Source organism: Octopus bimaculoides, chromosome 3 (assembly GCF_046866305.1).
Source record: "Octopus bimaculoides isolate indiv1 chromosome 3, ASM4686630v1, whole genome shotgun sequence".
NCBI classification, from domain to species: domain Eukaryota; kingdom Metazoa; phylum Mollusca; class Cephalopoda; order Octopoda; family Octopodidae; genus Octopus; species Octopus bimaculoides.
The window spans coordinates 133312957-133333571 of NC_142930.1; the positions used below are offsets into that span (position 1 = coordinate 133312957).

The window sequence follows — 20615 nt, forward strand, 5'->3', positions numbered from 1 at the left end:
TTTTATTTAGGCTTGGTGCTTCTTCTATCAGTCTCTTTTACTGAACCACTAAGTTACAGGGATGTATTCACGGGTTGTCAAGTGATGATGAGGATAAACGCAAAAGACACACACATAGCAAGTTACTTTAAATTTCCATCTACCAAATTTTCTCCCAAGGATTTGGCCCACCTAGGGCTATGCAAGAAGATATGTAAAGTGCTGTGCATTGGAACTGAACCCATGGTCACTTGGTTGAGAAGTACGCTTCTTAACCACACAGTCAAGCCTGCACCTATGTGTGTTTTTTGTAATTATTATGCATTTAGGCTTTTATGAATGTGTGTATTTATGTTTGTATGTGTATTCCTGCTTGCTAAGGAATTTAATTATTGCAATTCCCTAATGGTTATGTGTTTACTTTCCTCTGTAAACACAGAGCAGGGGGTTGGGTAGAAGATAATATTGGTGTCCTGCAGTTTGGATGGTTGTTGGTGTTGACCACCAAATCAGACGTGATCATGCTGACCTATGATTAAAAGCATCCCAAATCACATTATCCAATTTTTTTCTTCTTTCTAAAACGGTAGTGTGGAATTTGCTAAAGATTAACTGCTATTTCTAGCCATTTCAATGACCACATAAATGCACCCCCCCCCCCACTGGTAGTGATGGTAGCACTTGTGTTGTTGTTTGTGTTAGTGGTGTTTGTTCCAGTCTGTTTGTTTGATTATTGATTCTGTCTATTGGTTCTTTATAAAGTAGTAGTGGTGGTGATAATGGGGGTTTTGGTGGCAGTGGTGGTGATGGTGGTTCTATTGTGAGGAAGCTGACAGCCTCTCAACCAGCCAGCCAGCAGCACACGCTGTTGTTGTGGTGTACGATGATGATGCTTTATTTACAAACAGCGATTCACTGCAATGACACCAATTACTAATGTGGTTAATGAGGTCAGCTCACTTTGGTTAGTAATGAGATTGTTACATCAACCATGTTATTGTTGCCACCACCACCGATGCCACCATCACCACCATCACTGTCGCCACCATCACCACCATCACTTCCACCAGTGTTGTCATTGTGGCTATTATTTCTCCATAATGTAACAGTTTCCATGGTTTCTGTATAATCTTACATTTCAAAACCTTAATGATCGTTGAGTGTTTATGGTGTACGGATCCCTCTTCAAAGATGTCTGTCTGTCTTGAAAATCATTTCATGATGTGGGAATTCTTCAGTAGAATGTCCTTGTTATTGTGTGTACTCTCCTCCTCTTCCTCCTCCTCTTCTTCTTCTTCCTCCTCCTCCTCCTCCTCCTCCTTATCATTTATAAGTTTTTTCATTAGTTATCTTCATGATCACTGCCACTACCATTGTCCTCATCATGCAATCGAGTGAGCCTTTACATTGTCACTCAGCTTGCTAGAAACAGCAATAAAATCTCCTTGAAATTTCAGCGTGTAGGCTTAAAGTTGCCCATTAGATATTGTAATCCTAATGGGATGGTCATGGTGGGAATGCTTTTTTTAAATCACATATCAGTTGGCTCCAGCTTCACTTTGGGCATAATCTTTATTGATGTTATCTTCATCTTAGCATTTCTTTTTTGTTCATTATTACCACATTTACACTCTCAGTGCCTTTGTCCTCATCGTTATCTTCCTTGTTATTGGAATTTTCATCTTTTGATCACCTTTGTTATCATTGTCTTCACCATCATTTTCTCCCATAATTATCACAATCATCATTGTCAGTCATTAATCAACTGTTAGCCACTATTTACTCATCATCCCCATCATCTTTACTACCTTCATAAAGATCATTTTCTTCATTTTACCCAGTGAAGCTCTGTATTGTCCTTCCCTCACCATGAATCATAACCATTAACCATCATTTTTGTCTTTTTGTCTCCAGCTATCAACTTGCAAGTGGAGGCACAATGGCCCAGTGGTTAGGGCAGCGGACTCACGGTTGTGGGATTGCGGTTTCAATTCCTAGACTGGGCGTTGTGCGTGTTTATTGAGCAAAAACACCTAAAGCTCCACGAGGCTCCGGCAGGGGATGGTGGCGAACCTTGCTGTACTCTTCCACCACAACTTTCTCTCACTCTTTCTTCCTGTTTCTGTTGTACCTGTAATTCAAAGGGCCAGCCTTGTCACACTGTGTCACGCTGACTATCCCCGAGAACTACGTTAAGGGTACACGTGTCTGTAGAGTGCTCAGCCACTTGCACGTTAATTTCACGAGCAGGCTGTTCCGTTGATCGGATCAACTGGAACACTCATCGTCGCAACCGACGGAGTGCCAGTCATATCAACTTGCAACTGTTCGAACTACTCCATCAGTGACCTCACTGGTCTTGGAGAAGTTGCAAAGCTTTTTCAGCACATACCCCATCACCCAGAAAATAATAATAACAAGAGGACCCAAAGAGTGCAAACCTCTGTCAAGGCAACACCAACGTCCTCTCAATAATTAGCTGGAGATAATTTTTAAAATGAGAATATCTGGGAAAAAAAAAAAAAAAAAACTTGACTGCTCTCACAAACAAGAATACTAAAAATGAACCCAACCGTTCTCAATGTCAAGGGATGTTAACCTTTGCTACTTAACAGCTTCTGTAAAATAAGATTGGGTGTATATTTGGTAAATCTGTTCAGAAAAGACTCACTGAGATAATGTAATTTGACTGTCGAGTTAGGATTTGGGAAATAATTTAAATGTGTTGTTTCCCAGTTCTTGATTGGTATAGTATTTCCATGGCGACCTTCCTAGTTATATTAATGAGTTAGCTATATGATGAAGATGAACTGACCATATTCATGAGATTGATAATAAGCTGACCAAACACAGAGATGAACAAGCTCCATAATGAACTGACCGATTGCATGCAGGTTTCTCAAAATATACAAAATCTGAAGGGGACTGACCAGGAGACAGTTGTACTGACCTGCAAGATACCTGTGGGAAGGAAAATATAGTGTGATGAAGAGAATTCACACTGCAAATAGGAAAACTAAATAACCATAAGACCTTATAGATATATATATATATGTATATATGGAGGTGTGAAATTTTCTTATAGTTTTCTTGTGTGTGTTTGGTCTGACAAAATTAGTGGAAAAGTATATTTAGCTTCAGACTTTATCTAGGAAAATCTACAATGAGACTTATTCAGCTAGGACTGGTGCTTAACAGAATCTCTTCCTTTATAAGAAAAAGATGAAATAAAGAAATATAATACAAATAAATTACTTGATAACTTGTGGAAGCTTCATCATCATTATAATCTATATATTAATGCTGCCATGTGATTGATTAGTTGAAGGGAGAGGCAAAGAGAGAGAGAGAGGGTGTGTGTTAATGGTGAGAGGTAGATAGAATGGATTGCTATTATATTATGAGGTTAAATAAGGTGGTGAGCTGGCAGAAACGCTAGCACGCTGGGCAAAATGCTTAGCAGTATTTCGCCCATCTTGACGTTCTGAGTTCAAATTCTACCAAGGTCGACTTTACCTTTCATCCTTTTGGGGTAGATAAATTAAGTACCAGTTGTATACTGGGGTTGATCTAATCAACTGGCCCTCTCCCCCCAAATTTCGGGCCTTGTGCCTAGAGTAGAAAAGTATATTATCGGGTTAAATAGTTTGTCGAAGGAATGTATTTAGTGCAGGTGGGGAGTAAAGTTGAAAGGAGAGGCAGAAAGAGAGAAAGAAAGGGAGGATGTTACTGAAGGGAACACAGACATGGAAGATGAACAACCAACTCTTTTTACTTCTTGATGTAAAGTGAAAAATAATAGATAACTCACAAAGTAGAAGACATAAGAATAAAGCTTCCAGAGACATTGTTTCTTGAGATTGCACCTTCAATATTACCAATGTGGACTTTTACACCTTCTCAAGAATCAAATAATTCAGAAAAATATACAATTCCATCTTAAGATTTTCAAAATAACCGTGGAATTTTCAAAGGTACTGCCAGCTATCATTATAATCATCTTCATTATAATCATCTTCATTATAATCACCATTATCCTTCTCATCAATATAATTATAATCATTGATATCAGTTAATCATTGTCATCATCGATAGTCCTGCAAAGCAAGTATTCATTCACATCTGGTTTCAACACAGCTGTCAAAATGGTGAGTATTTCCAGAAGAGTAGGAAGTGATTGATGTTGGATTTGTAAAGGCAGATGCAACTCTCTGGAAACCCAGTTTCTGTTTCTTGTGGGGGTGTGGTTGTTGGTGACGGTAGTGGTGGTAGTAGTAGTAGTAGTAGTAGTAGTAGTACCAGCAATAGCTATCATGTTAGTCAGCCCTCCCCTCCACATCTCTCTGGTTGAAGTGACTTAATATCTCCGTATGGCTTCTTTCTCAGATCAAATGTCATCATAATTGCCATGATAAAGTTAGCTGGCTTAGTGACCCTCGTGTAACTTAATAGAACATTAGTTTTAGAATCTGCAGGATTTGCAGGTAAGTGCTATTCATTTGCAGATTTGAATTTTTATTGTATTTTTCTTTTATGGGATTTAACATTTTTACATATTTCTCACACAAAAGTTTTTTCAGGCTTGACCAAATTCCACATTTTATTTGGATAGCAATTCTAAAATCCTCATAAATATTTAACAGTTGTATGTGTTTGTGAGTACGTATGTGTATGCGTTTCAATCCTATTATAAATTTTTTACTTCGTGTTTTCATCTCAGAAGATACAACAGCACTTGCATTTGTAATAAATCTCTATCAAAGCATTCTTGTATCTTGGAATCAGAGAATCGGTTTATTGATGGATTTAAACCTTTGCATCACTCTGTAGTTGCTAGGCAACCTGCAGAGACTACAGTATTCAACACCCATTCAATAGGTTATGATATTCGAAAAATACATGTTGCTTACCACAATTTTAAGCTGCTTTTTACAAAGCTGTTTTCTGAGAAATGTCTTATCTTCACTTTATTTTAGAGTTATGTCTGACTAGATAGAACGATACATGGCAGACTAATGTTATCAGCTAAATGTGCTGCCATGTGATAAACAAAACATGAAGTTTTTGACGGTCCTTACCATTAACTACAAAAAGCTCCTGAAATGTTATCAATGTATTTCATGTTTATTTTATTGTTGTCAAGTTTGTAGAATTCTATTTTTAGATACAAAATTTATCAGATTTTACATGCTTGTTGTTGATTTTGAAAGACTTCAATATCGAGTCATAGACTGGGTAGAAAATATTCTATGCTGTTATTTCAGTTCTGTATATTAATAAGCAGTGGAGGCGCAATGGCCCAATGGTTAGGGCAGCGGACTCGCGGTCATAGGATCGCGGTTTCGATTCCCAGACCGGGTGTTGTGAGTGTTTATTGAGCGAAAACACCTAAAGCTCCACGAGGCTCCACCAGGGGATGGTGGCAAACCCTGCTGTACTCTTCCACCACAACTTTCTCTTACTTCCTGTTTCTGTTGTGCCTGTAATTCAAAGGGTCAGCCTTGTCACACTGTGTCACGCTAAATATCCCTGAGAACTACGTTAAGGGTACACGTGTCTCTGGAGTGCTCAGCCACTTGCACGTTAATTTCATGAGCAGGCTGTTCCGTTGATCGGATCAACTGGAACCCTCGATGTCATAAGCAATGGAGTGCCAACAACATTAATAGGCGATCATATTATGTTTCATTCCCGATCAAGCAGATCTATGATCAGAGACCCTTCCTCTGTGAGCATCCCATTATATATATGTATTTTTTTTTTAGGCAGGTGAGTTTGATCTAAGGTAGATTTGGCTGTTATTTCTAGCAGGTTGAGTCACTATGTAGAAACTTCCTTCTTGGCTTGTTTTCTGTGATTAGACTGTTTCCTGTGTCAAACATCTTATGGATGAACAAAAGAGCCAAAGCTATGTGATTATTCAAGTGTTAGAAATAACAACTAAATCTTTTGCATGTCATGCACTACTATCCTAAAAGTGGGTTAGTCAAGGCTGGATTAGAATATCCCTGATCATTGATTCGCTCTGTGAGGGCTGTTATTTCTTGCTTGGTGACTAACTACAAATAGTGTCCCTTGTTGACAAGTGCTGTGCAATGGGACTGAAACTGGATCCAAAAGCTTATTTCTTAACCACACAGAGACCTGAAATGATTAGCTTTAGAAGAAGAACAAAGAAGGAAACAAAAATCTAGTTGTGTTGCTCTGAATAAAGAATCCTTAAATTTGTTTCATAATGAACATAAAAACTAATCAGGCTTAAAAAGTGATTTTTTTTTTTAATTATTAGTCCTTTGCATATTTGTCTCCCAACAATGCCTATGGCAAGATTTGATCTTGAGGCTATGAACATCAGGTATGCCAACTGCTGTGTTGCTTATAGTCAATATGCTAAATATCTCCATTAGTCTAGAAACCCTCACCTTATGTCAATAAATATGTTATTAACTGCCCCACTTACAAGGGCAATGGTTGATTGTGAGATTAGAACTAAGGAACAGTTGGTCTTCAACTCTGGGTGAAAACTAAGAATTTCACTTCATCAGTCTATGCACAAATTTATCTGCCCAACTTCTAAGATTGAATTCAATTCTCTGGTATTTTGGAAACCAACACCTGCCTTCTTTTTCTCACACTGCTATATCTATAAAGTTGATCAAAACGAGTATGTTTGTATTTGTTTGTGTATTTCTCAAATTTAACATGTTTTATCAAAGATTTTCCTTATTGACATAAGAGGCTATAAAAAAAGATGATTTTGCACACACACACACACACACCTTTTACTAATTTCATGATAACATTTCCATAAAAATATTTAGTTGTATTCTTGTAGTTCTTCTGAATTTATATATCCAACTTTAGGTTAAACCATAGAGAATTAAAGAAAAAAATAGCTTTTATTCTAATTGAGTAGAAAAAATTGTCAGTGTCATTTTCTAGCTATATTTTGTTATTTTTCAATTGTTGTTTAGCTCCAGGATGACTAAACTTGCAATCAAAGATGTTTTATTTATGACATCCTAATCTTTCAAACATGGCTTATCTTGTATATCCCTCTCTTTTTGTTTTTCCCTTAAGAAAATGATGCCTAATATAAGATAGATTTGGCTGTAATTTCTTGCAGGTGAAATGACTATGTAGATGCTCTTTTTGTTTTCACTTAACCAGCTGTAGTTATGTTTAGCATTAGTGAGATGGCTACTGTTGGACTACTTGTTGAAGAGTCTCGTGCAATGTCTACATAGCCATGCCACTTAAAAGGATCCTCTTCATTTGGACCAGTGCTTTTCAACCGTTTTTTACCAATGGATCCTGTTTAATTCCTATTTTACTCAGATGGACCCTTATAACCATTTGATGTCTAAAAACTCATATTTTTATGATTAAATATTATTAGGAATTATGTTAAAAATTTTTTAAAGTATTTTGTGTATTGTAGAAATATAATCAATTTATTGCACATAAGCTTTAACAAAAAAATCTTATATGGACCCCAGTTGAGTACCACTGATTTAGACCTAAATTGGTAAATCAGTGGCTGGAACTTAGGTGTGATTTATTAGTTTAAGGTCATAATGAAGAAAAGATGGATTTCGAAGGAGGTCACTGATAAGTATCTGCAGGCATTTAACTTGAAGACTGTAAGCATCTTCCCTTGTAATATCTGGCAACATAAATGGGAGATGTGATGATAGTAGGATACTAACCTTAACACATAAAGTGCGACAGGCCACAGTTGTGGCCACCAGACACAAGTCGACAGCCATGATCGTGGCCCAGATCGATGCATTTAATTTATGGATATTTGTTGGGGACTAACATCACTCAGACACTCCAATACTCCCCAGAATGCAAGAGAACTAATAGTTCAACTAATGACTTTTCAGATGATGTAAAACTTGCTACCATTATATACTAAGAAGATATTTTAACTATTTTTTTGTTTTTTATGTGTGCATGGTACTCTCATTTTCATAAAATGTGCTCAGCAGTCAATGTAAGTTCAAATCCCAGTGCTTTATGGGTTAAATATCTCCAGATTTTACTTTGTGTCTTTAGTCAAGATTTTTTACTTGCTCCACAGATGAAGTGAAAACTAGGTTGAATCAGGAGGGAAGCTTCTAATTTGCCATTCAACATTTTCTGTGCAGCATCCTAATCTCTCTCAGCAAACTACTTATCATTCTTAAAATAAGGATTGCACTGATTTAAGTCCTTAAACCTTATAACAGCATCCTGTTCCACAAGAAACATGAGATCACTAAGGATGAAAAACCTGACACATACTTCATCTGAACAGCTATTTCTATGACTTAAATCTACTTAAGTAGCTCTTACTGAAGGTGGGTAGTGGTACATTAATAACCACCACCACCATTGATGCTTTATAAGGATGGTCTTGGACTCTTCTAAAATACAGAATTTGTAAGTCTGGTACTTATTCTATCAGATTCATTTGTTGAATTACTAAGTTATGGGGATGTAATCAAACCAACATCAGTGGTGGTGGATAGAATTAACACACACACACTCACCCTCTCTCAATCTACAACAGGCTTCCACATTGTTTCCATTTACTAAATTTGCTAACCAAACCATCAGTCAGCTTAGGGCTATAATAGAATACACTTGCCACAGGTGCCACAATGTAAGATTGAACCTGAAACCACATGATTGCAAAGCAAGCTTCTTAATCACACAGCTACACCTGTCTGGAGTTTCTTTACTTATTTTGCTTTAAACTTTTCACTATCATATCTTAAACAAAATGCAATATATACATGTTTAACTTAGTTTTTAATTAATTGGAAATTTAAGGAGATTTTAATACAAATAATTTTGTCATTATTATGGCATTATAAGACAGCAAGCTGGCAGAATCATCAGCATGCTGGCTTCAATGCTTAGCAGCGTTTCATCTGTCTTTATGTTCTGAGTTCAAATTCTGCTGAGGTTGACTTTGCCTTTCATTCTTTTGGGGTCAATAAGATAAGAACCAGTGAACACTGGGATTGATCTAATCCCCTGAAATTGCTGGTCTTGTGCCAAAATTTGAAACCATTATTATTATGGCATCATAACTTAATAAAAAACATTGATTTGTTAGAATGATATTCTCTGTATTCAAATCTTGCTGTGGCTTACCATCCATCCATTTTGCTATTTTTCAGCTACTATTGTTTAGCCCTAGGTCATTCCCTAAATGAGCAGACTTGTAATCAAAGCCATTGTAATCATCCCCATTTCTTCAAACATAGTTTATCTTCTGCTTACAATATCTAATATACAGGGTTGGCCAAAAGTCACCTGACAGTAAATCAAAATTCTATAAATACTTAATATTCAATTTTATTTATTCATTTGGGAAAATGGTGTCACTCAAGAAGAACTTCAGTTTGAACAATTTTCATGTTTCATATTTAGATGCTTTTATTAAATTCATTTAGTTCATCATCATCATCATCATCAAGTGTTTTAAATCTGGGTTTTGTCCCTATTAATGGGGGTGGCCAGATCTACCTCAATGCCATAGCAACCGCCCTCACACCATCTCACCATCTTTTTGGGCGTCCTCAGTTAAACATAAATAAATTTTGGGACTAGAAAAGCACTCAGAGAGCACAGACCTCTGACAAGTAGCTCATTTCCACCCATATACACACATGCTGAAAATCGCCCAATTTCCCTAACCAAAGCCGGCAAAAACATAACCTCCTTGGCAGGGGTAAAAAAAAAAAACATAGCCATGTGATTTTAAGAAAAAAACTCTTTAAAAACAGGAATCATCTGAGGCAGTTCACAATCACCAGCATCATCAGCAGCATTGTCATTGCTTCCACTTCAACCATATACTCCGCCATCAATGTTATCATGACGGTTACCTTGACAGTCACTTTCACCACACAACCAGTATAACTGCAATACCACCATCACACAACTAACGCTATCGTCAACACCACTATTACCACCATCACCTCAGCATCACACATCACACTGTACCTGTCGCCATTATAACCACCGATACAATTTTATCCTCCTCCCATACTTATCTCAACCATCGTCATCATCAACACTGTCTCTAAACAGCAACGCCACCATAGGTTACATGGAAACGATGTGTTTTCAAGGGAGATAATCAAAGAGTGTAACATTGTAATACTTCATGTAAAGTAAATATAGCAAATGAAAAATCCTTCAAGAATCCATCAAAATTTCATCATCTGTTCCTTGTGTCATTACCAACTTTTCCTGTAAGTTTTATCAAATACCGTTCACAACCTTTTGAGTTATTTTGCACACAGACGGACAGATGGACAAACCAACACCAATGAAAACAACCTTCCTTGGCGGAGGTAATTAAATGGTTTTGATTGATTGTCAGGTGACTTTTGGCCAACCTGCATGCTTCTCTATTTTGTTTTTTTTTTTCTTAAGAAAATAATGTGTGATATGAGAGAGATCTGACTGCAAATGACTTTGTAGATGAATGATCTGCAATGATTTTTTTTTTTTGTACCTCTGGACCCCTTTGATGCCTATTTTATTTGTGTGGACTCTTGTAGCAATCCTATTATATTTTTATAATCAAATACTATGAGAAATAGTATAAAAAGACTTTTAAAAATATTTTGTCTAATGTAGAAGTCGTCTCCTTCATTGGACACGAAACTGTGCTTGTGAAGACCTGTTGGGGCAAGCGAAAGCGAAATCGTGATGGCACCTGTGCCCAGCGTCGACTTCCTGGCACTTGTGCTGGTGGCACGTGTAAAGACATTCAAGCGAGATCGTTGCCAGTGCTGCTGGACTGGCTCCTGTGTAGGTGACACGTAAAATACACCATTTTGAGTGTGGCCGTTGCCAATACCACCTGACTGGCCTTTGTGCCAGTGGCACGTAAAAGCACCCACTACACTCTCGGAGTGGTTGGAGTTAGGAAGGGCATCCAGCTGTAGAAACTCTGCCAAATCAGATTGGAGCCTGATGTAGCCATCTGGTTTACCAGTCTCAGTCAAATCGTCCAACCCATGCTAGCATGGAAAGCGGATGTTAAACGATGATGATGATGATGGTGATGATGATGTAGAAGTATAACCCATTTTATCGCACACAAATTTTAGCAACTAAATCTTATTTAAACCTCTCAAGGATCATACTAACCCTGGTTGAGGACCCCTAGTGTAGGTGCTTCTATTTTTCAATTAACCAGCTGTAGTTATGCTTATCATTAGTGAGTCAATCAGGTGCAGGACTACAAGCTGAAGCAGTAGTGACCCTTATTCCTGCCTTTTCGCATTTCTAGGTCAATAAATCAACCCCAGTACGTTTTTCTTTCTGAGCTTGTTACTTATTCTGTCATCTCTTTTGCTGAACTACTAGATTATGGGGATGTAATCGTACCAACACCAGTTGTCAAGCAGTTGTGGGGAGCAAATGCAGACTCAAAGACACACACACACACATATATAATGGGCTTCTTCCAGTTTCTGTCTACTAAATCCATTCACAAGGCTTTGGCTGGCTTGAAGCTATAGTAAAAGACACTTGCCCGAGGTGCCATGCAGTGGGACTGAACCTGGAACCATGTGGTTGGGCAGCAGTCTTCTTACCACATAGCCATGCCTTGTGTATTCTGAGTTCAAATCCTGCCTCTGTCTCGGGGAGGGGGGGGGAGAGAAAAAGGATCACATTTCTGCTTGGTTCTTGTGACAGATAACGTCAGCTGTAGGGAAGAGGGAAAAACAATGGAAGCATAGTTTCTTCCATGTGAATAGAGGATGGTTTACTCTCTCTGTCTCTCATATGCATGCACACAATTACAATAGGAAGCTTAAATTTTGCTAAGAGCACTTTAAACTGGGAGTTTTGTCTCATAGAGCCAGAAGTGGTCTGATGTAGATCATTTAAATATCGTAAATGATAAATGCCTGATATTATGACATACATCTTTATTAATAAAACAGAAGATGTTTCTGTAAAGGGGTGCTGGTGGTGGTGGTAATGTGTGTGTGTGTGTGTGTGAGGGGGAGTTTGTTATTATTATGATTATGATGGTGATATTGAAAATTTCACCAAAGTTTCCATTTGTTTCTAGATAAACTTCTAAAATGTTATTATATATTGATAGATTACTTAGCTGATTCTAGGAGGTGCAATGGCCCAGTGGTTAGGGCAGCGGACTTGCGGTCATAGGATCGCGGTTTCGAATCCCAGGGCGTTGTGAGTGTTTATTGAGCAAAAACACCTAAAGCTCCACGAGGCTTCGGCAGGGGATGATGGTGAACCCTGCCGTACTCTTCCACCACAACTTTCTCTTACTTCCTGTTTCTGTTGTGCCTGTAATTCAAAGGGTCAGCCTTGTCACACTGTGTCACGCTGAATATCCCTGAGAACTACATTAGGGGTACACGTGTCTGTGGAGTGCTCAACCACTTGCACGTTAATTTCATGAGCAGGCTGTTCCGTTGATCGGATCAACTGGAACCCTCGACGTCGTAAGCGACGGAGTGCCAACAACAACAACAACAACAGCTTAGCTGATTCTATATGTGCATGTGTGTTTGTACTTCTATCTTCATATTTGCAATTGATAGATATTTTAAAGCTTCTGTAAGCACACAAAGACCAAGTCTATTAATAGTAAAAACTTGTGTGTCCTTGTGAGTGTATATGTATGTGTTGTTATATACAGGGTGCGATGGGTAAATTGTCACCATTTTATGTTTTTAATTTCACACTTGCGCATGGTTTGTTTTTGATTTTGTCAACTACACAGTATAGTGGGGTCAGTTGTGCACTGTCTGTGAGAAAAATAGCCCCATGACACAATTCAATCAGCCAGAAATTTGGAAACAATATGCTGTGCTGCTTGGCATTCATGCCGGAAGCTCTAATATGAACATTTCAGAGTGTTTGAGTGTCAATCTGAGGACAGTGCAATCTGAGGATATGTGCCAAGCGTGATAAAAATCAAACACTCAGTCAACATCATGGTGTTTGGAGTGATCACTAGTGATGGCGAGATTATATCTCCATTAATCTTCCCACAGTTTCAGTCTCAACATGGAGGTCTACATCAAGTGCCTGGGAGAAGTAGTGCTGTCCTGGGTCAAGAGGGTAGCTGCTGGAAGACCCTATGTCTGGCAACAGGACTCTGCACCATGCCACACAAACAGGAGAACCCAGTCATGGCTGTCAGACAAATTCTGTGACCACATCACCTCTAACATCTGGCCATTTAACTCCCTAAACTGCAACCCCTTTGATTATTATGTGTGGGGCACAGTTGAGCAAGAGACCAAGAAAACTCCTTGTGACACCATAGATGAACTGAAGGCAAGGATTATGGCAGCATTCACCAACTTATACAAGGAAACTGTCCAGAAGAGTTGCAGTAGATTCCAAAGTCGTTTGGCGATTTTATTGAATAAATTTACTCTTTAGTATTTCAAAATTATATCTGTTAAAATGAGATGTCAGTGTTATTTTCATTTTTGCGTAATTTAAACGACAATATATTCACTGCACCACAAGTGTGTATATATGTGTATATATATATATCTATATATCTATCTATCTATATATATATATATATATATATATATATATATATATATATATATATATATATATATGTATGTATGTATATACTTGCAAACATACAATATATATGTAGCTATCTATGTGTGTGTGTGTATCTACATATATTTGTGAGTGTGTGTATACATGTATCTCAAATGTGGTTAATTGGCCACTACACACACACACTCTCTCTCTCTCTCTCTCTCTCTCTCTCTCTCTCTCTCTCTCTCTCACACACACATCTGTCTACCCCAACAACACCTTGTATGTCAGCTTCAGTGAATAAGTAACTTACTGAGAGATCTTGTTACCAAGGAAATGGTCAATTATTTTTCCTCTTTCTGTCTCTGCTGCTCTTGTTTTCCTTCCCTTCTTCTATGAAACTCTATTGGCCCATGCTACCACTAACCTAACCATACCACAGTCACCAATACCAACACTGCAATCAGTCTCAACATCACCACTGCCACCATCACCATCATTGCTATAGCTGCTAGCACCACCAGTAACAGTACCATCACCATCATTAATAACACTATTATTAGAGCCACTAATATCGCCACCATCACCACCTTTCTCACCATCACCACTCTACCATCACCACTATTTACCCTGTTTAGTAATGCTAATTAACCTAGTTGTGCAAAGCCATGAATAATATCCATTCCCCAACTTTTATGTTCTATTTTTATGCTCCCTGGACCAAGGTTTTATCTACAAATTAATTCCACCGCAGACCATCTACGTTATAACCTGTTTCCTATATCTGATATTTAACTCCACAGATTAAGACACGTGTCTTTATCTGGACTACCAATGTTATACTTTTGCTTCTGTATTCCCTCCTCTGTAAAGAGCTGAGGGCGTACAGTTTTATGACATGCATGCATGCATGTGTGTGTGTGTGTGTGTGTGTGTGTGTACATGTAAGTATAACACACACACACACACACATACATCATGATGATGTGTGTGATGATGATATCTATCTGTCTATCTATCGATCTATCAATCTATCGATCTATCAATCTATCTATCTATCAATCAATCTATCAATCAATCTATCTATCAATCAATCTTTCTATCAATTGATCTATCTATCAATCTTTCTATCAATTGATCTTTCTATCAATCAATCTATCTATCAATTGATCTATCTATCAATCAATCTATCTGCCTGTCTATCTATCTATCAATCAATCTATTTGCCTGTCTATCTATCTATCTATCATCAATAACAAATGGTGGTTTGCCCTCAAGAGAGCAATAAAAGCGGAAGCGGTTAGGTATAGCAAAGCACTAGCCATAGACAGAAACAGAGTAGAGGGTGAACTAGTTAAGAAGCTAGAAGAGGCAATTAGAAGTGGCATCGCATCCGACGTTTTGGCGGCGAGGTTGGCCCTTGACCAACACTTCAACGCCAAACACGAAGGGTGCGTTGTCAGGGCTAGGATGCGTGCTCTAAGAAACGAAGGTGTTGGAGCCGCACGAGAGGCCCGGGTGGCGGAGGCGCAACAGGGCAACAAAGCCACCATTCGGTCTCTGGTGGACGAACAGGGGCGCGAACTGCTCGAGCCAAGCAAAATGTGTGAGGCCTTTCAGCGGCACTTTGCTCGACTGTTTGGGACGAATGGCGAGCGAGAACGCAGGGTGGACTTCAGTGCCTACCTGCACAGCCTGCCACGACTCTCGGCAAGAGAGGCGGAGTGCTGCGAAGGTGCCATCACGGCGGCGGAAGTGAGGGACGCGATGGCGGGATGCTCGAGGGACAAATCTCCGGGTTTGGATGGTCTGCCCTACGAGCTTTACAACTGTAAGCCAGACTTGTTTGGAGACGTCTTGGTGGCGGTGTACTGCAACTGGCAGCAAAACGGGAGCATTCCTGGTTTTGTGAGTCGAGGAGCCGTAACGCTGCTGAAGAAAGATCCAAACAAGGGGGACGTCATAGATAACTTTAGGCCCATCACTCTGCTCAATGCAGACTTGAAAATTTTGGCCAAGGTGTTAGCCAAGCGGTTGGCGCTTGTCATCGAGAAACTGATCGGCAAGGCGCAAACGTGCGCGGTGCCGGGCAGGAGCATCCATGACAACCTCCATCTGATGCGCTACATCATAGAGAGGGTAGTTAAGGAACCTGGCATGGGTGGGGCCCTGATCAATTTAGATCAATCGAAAGCTTTCGATAGGGTAGACCATCAATACTTGGAGGCTGTCCTCATAGCAGCCGGCTTCGGTCCCATTTTCCGCGGCTGGATGGCTGCCTTGTACAGAGGCATCCGTTCGGTAGTTCGCGTCAATGGGCATCTATCAAGACCCTTCGACATTGCACGTTCGGTCCGTCAGGGATGCCCCCTCTCGTCGCTTCTGTACGTGTTGACTCTCGAGCCACTACTGCGGAAGCTGGCGACGCTGAGGGGCATCCCGCGAGAGTTGGGATGCGGGACGAGCGTGTCGGCATACGCGGACGACGTCACCGTCATAGTGTCTAGCCAAAAGCACATCGAGCTTGTCGGCGAGACACTGAGAGATTACGAAGCGGTAACGGGAGCAAAAATCAACCGGGATAAGTCAGTGGGCTTGCGGCTCGGCACCTGGAGAAGCAACCCCATGCCGTCAAGTAGCGCCTCCGTCGTGGGACGTTGGACTGACGGTCCGGTTGAGATGCTCGGGGTCTGGTTTGGTCCAGACCTCCAAACGGAGAAGAACTGGGACGAGATAACGAGAAGGGTGGCCACTCTAGCCTGGCAATGGGCCGAGAGGAAGCTTTCCCTGAAAGGTCGGGCGGAGGTGGCGAACACGTACATCGCGTCCGTCATCTACTACCGCCTGACCGTCGTTCCTTGTCCCGACCCTACCATCACCAAACTGGAGCGCATCCTCTTCCGCTTCTTGTGGAAAGGAAGCGTTCCGATGGTTAGGCGATCCGTTTGCTGCCAACACCCGTTAAAAGGAGGACTGGGCATGCCGTGGTTGATGATGCGCAGACACGCGCTGAGACTGCGACATCTCCGGCTCTACGTAGACAGCGGTGAACAGGTGTGGTCACCGTTTGTGCGGCGCGCTTTCCCGCAGCTCGTCTCCATGACCGAACTGCAGTCATGGATCAAGAAGAGGCCGAGGAAGGGCGAATGGCACCGCGAGTGTCGCGCTGCTCTTCGGCAACTCCAACAACCCGGGTCAACCTTGAGCGACTGCATCACAACTAACGCATTCTATAGTGGATTAGTGGAGGGAAGGTACGACGACGATCTCGGGGCGAACCTGGGCGTCGACGAGGAATACCTGACCCGCCTGTTTAAGACGACCTTCGGGCCGGGACCTATGGACAACTTCCAGAGATCCCTGGCCTGGCAGTGCTATCGAGAAGCACTACCCGTTCGGGATAAGCTCTACAGGCATGGCTCGAGAAACACGGGGCCGACCTGTCCGAGATGCCGGCAGAGCGACGAAACCGTTCTGCACGCACTCGTACAGTGTCCCACCATTTCCGAGCTGTGGGCTTACGTCGAACAACTGCTATCGCGTGTGGGACGAGTCGGTCTATCAGCCGAGTCTATCGTGAATATTGTCGCGCCTCCTTCCTTTAAACGGGAAGGAAGAGCTATTTTCATCGTACTTGTGGCTATGGCGAAAGAATGTGTATGGTGGACGCGTCTGAAAGGTCTAGAGACAAAGACTTTCCTCTCTGGGCAATCTCTCATCAACTTCTTCAAGTATCACCTGAAGAGGAAGTTGAGAGTAGAAAGGGAAGTCTTGTCTAGTGAATGCTTCAAAAAAAGATGGGTGAATGTAGCAAGGATGGCACGTGTGAACGACGGAGCCATCTTGAGCATAACCCTATGAACAAGAAAAAATAAAAATAAAACAAAAAGGCAAAAGAGAGTCACTTACTGTTATAGTTTCTTCAATGAGAATATTGACCAAGGTTACCGTGGTCTTTTCCGTGGGCTTTTCCTTCCACGGCTAAACCTAAACTGTCCTCCCCTCTTTTTACACGAGAACATTACTGTGTGATACACGATCCCTATTGATCGGCCTTTCCTTTTCTTTTTTTTTCGATCTCTTTTGATCGAACTGCCCTTTTGTCCCTTCCTACGATCCCTTTTGATCGACACCACCAATTTTTTTTTTTTTTTTTTTTTTTTTTTTTTTTTTTTTTTTTCCTTCCTTCCCCCTCCCAAAAAGAAAAGCTCTACATTGTATTTGTCCCATCTTCGTTGAGCCCTGTGTGGCTAATAAAAGAAATGTATCTATCTATCTATCCATCTTTTTTTTTTCCCTTCCCCCTCCCAAAAAGAAAAGCTCTTCATTGTATTTGTCCCATCTTTGTTGAGGCCTGTGTGGCTAATAAAAGAAATGTATCTATCTATCTATCTATCTAGATATATATATATATATATATATATATATATATATATATATATATATATATATATACATATATACTTTAGTAATATATATATATCACACCATAAGAGAGATACTTTTCTCCACAGTAACTGCAGTGTATTTGCCTTTAGCAGTTGAAATATGTGACAAACATATTTCAACTAACCTAAATTGTGAATATACGTAAACACTGCTTAGCACCATTACTCTGATATTTTTTTTGATCAGGCAATCTACTAGTGCAAATCAATCAATGTGTTGGCTGAATTATATTTAAAGCTATAAGCTTTATTCAGTTCATTCAGGGTTACCTCTTTTAGGTACGTCTCCTTTTGGCTGCTGCGTGTTTGTGAGTTTAATTTGTTATTATCTAATGTTTCATTGTTATTGTTGTTGTACTTGTTGAAATTCAAACTGTTGTTAATTTGTGAACTGTTATTTTCGCCCTGTGGGGCAGAAAATTGTGGAAATTTTTTATATTGTTGGAAACAACTGCTATTTGAACTTTTGATTTGAACTCTTTGATTTTTTTTTTTTATCCTTTGCAGGGTTAAAATATATTATTTGTGTTAAATCATTTTGGTAACAATTATTTTTTTGTCATTATTTTTGGCAAAACTATTTTTGTCAATTTGTATATTCCTTTTGAAGGAATTAATTTTTCTGTGAAATTTCATTATGGAGTACAACTTACTGTCTCAGGAGGATTTCCGAGAAATGGAAAGGTACCAAGTAAAGAAACTGTATAATCTCTTAGGTACATCTCATCGACAAGAGTCAATAAACTTGAAACATTGATGTCTGAGATTCCTGGGAGAGCGTGACACTGAATGAACTGGGTGTTTTCACACCTTTTTACCATAGGAAAGATTTTTTTCTCCACAGTAACTGCTGTGTATTTGCCTTTTACAGTTGAAATATGTGACAAACATATTTCAACTAACCTAAATTGTGATTATACATAAACACTGCTTAGCACCATTACTCCAAGATATATATATATATATATATATATGATGAAGTGTGTGTGTGTGTGCATATATATATACACACACACACACACACACACACACACACACACACATATATATATATATATATATATATATATATATATATGTATGTATGTATGCATACTTTCTCTCTCTCACACACCCACACACACATCTTCATACATATTAATTGGCTTAAAAGTTACTGAAGTGACTCAAGTGTATCATAGACTCAAGGGCTGGGTGTTTCATGTCCTTGGGTCACTTATATATACTCTTGTGTTGAGATAGGCTGACATATGAAGATGTGGTTAAGAAGCTTACTTTCCAACTATGTGGTTTCAAGTTCAGTCCTCCTGCACAGCACTTTTGGCAAATATCTGCTACTGTGGCCCCAGGCTGACCAAAGCCTTGTAATTGGATTTTGTTGATGGAAACTGAAAGAGGCCTGTTGTATGTATGTGTGTGTATGTGAGTTTGTATACATGAATATATGCTTGTATATATACATATATATACATTTGTATACATGTACATGTGCATGTATATATACATGTCTGTGTGTGTGTGTGTGTGTAGGTGTGTGTATATATATATATACATATATATATATATATATATATATATATATATATATATATATATATATATATATATATATATATATATATAAATATACTCAAATACCCAAAATTTCAAGGAGTTCCTGCCTTAAAAACAGGAACTACACCAAAGTTATTTTGTGTTCTTTGCTACATTGGTTTCTATTAACCCATTTATTCTATCCGAAGAATTTTTATTCATTAAGATAGAAGAAATACATATAATTAAATATATATATATATATATATATATATATATATATATATATATATATATATATATGTTGATGCAGACAGGAAAAGTAGAACTCAAAATATGAGTATATGTATACTTTTATTGATATTTAGCAAATGCGACAAAGTGAATCAAGGTCTGAGAGTTTCATGTGTTAGCACAAATGTATACATGTACATATATATATATATATATATATATATATATATATATATATATATATATATATATATAGATATACATACATACATACGTATATAAACTCACATGCAAATTAAGCTATGGGTAAATATCTCATCAGATATTGGACAAGTATATCCATTAGCTGGAAAAAAAAAGGACAGAATCACCTATTAGAATTGAATCATGTGTTTTCTGTAAGCCAGACAGTTGTGATAAGCCACTTCACCGAGGTGACTTTGACAACTTTCATCCATCCAATTAGAAGCTTTTATCTGTATAAGCAAGAAGTGAATATATTTGTTTTGGTTTTGTTTGAAGTACTGAGAAGTTTGAAAATAATTTTTTTTTTCTCACCATTTAAGCTTCTTAAAAAGACTTATACGCAAATGCGACTCACTACATTTGCATTGGTAAGGGTCTGTGTAAACCAGGTTGGACATATACTGTACAAGGTTTCTTTTTGTTCATAAGCACCAGTTTTTCTGTGTTCTTAACACCTTTCATTTATTATTTGAAAGATTTACACATACATGTATAAATACCTATATCTGTATATGAGACAGACTTTTGTGCTGTTTATGTCTGCCAAATGTGGATTTGAGGCTGTGGTAGAAGACATTTCCCAAGGTGCTACATTGGAGAATTGAATTTGGA

At 38.9% G+C, this 20615-nt stretch overlaps 1 protein-coding gene across 24 annotated transcripts in view; it reads left to right on the forward strand.

Annotated features, from left to right (window-relative positions):
- Positions 1-20615, forward strand: part of LOC106877319 (tyrosine-protein kinase CSK) — a 354354-nt gene that overhangs the window by 159474 nt on the left and 174265 nt on the right. For 3 of the 24 annotated variants that reach the window (XM_089349669.1, XM_089349670.1, XM_089349681.1), the window contains one exon: positions 4366-4463. The exons of the other annotated variants lie outside the window; for them this stretch is intronic. The gene's annotated coding sequence lies outside the window, so the exon portion shown is untranslated. The remainder of the gene's footprint in view (positions 1-4365; positions 4464-20615) is intronic. 24 annotated transcript variants of the gene reach the window in all.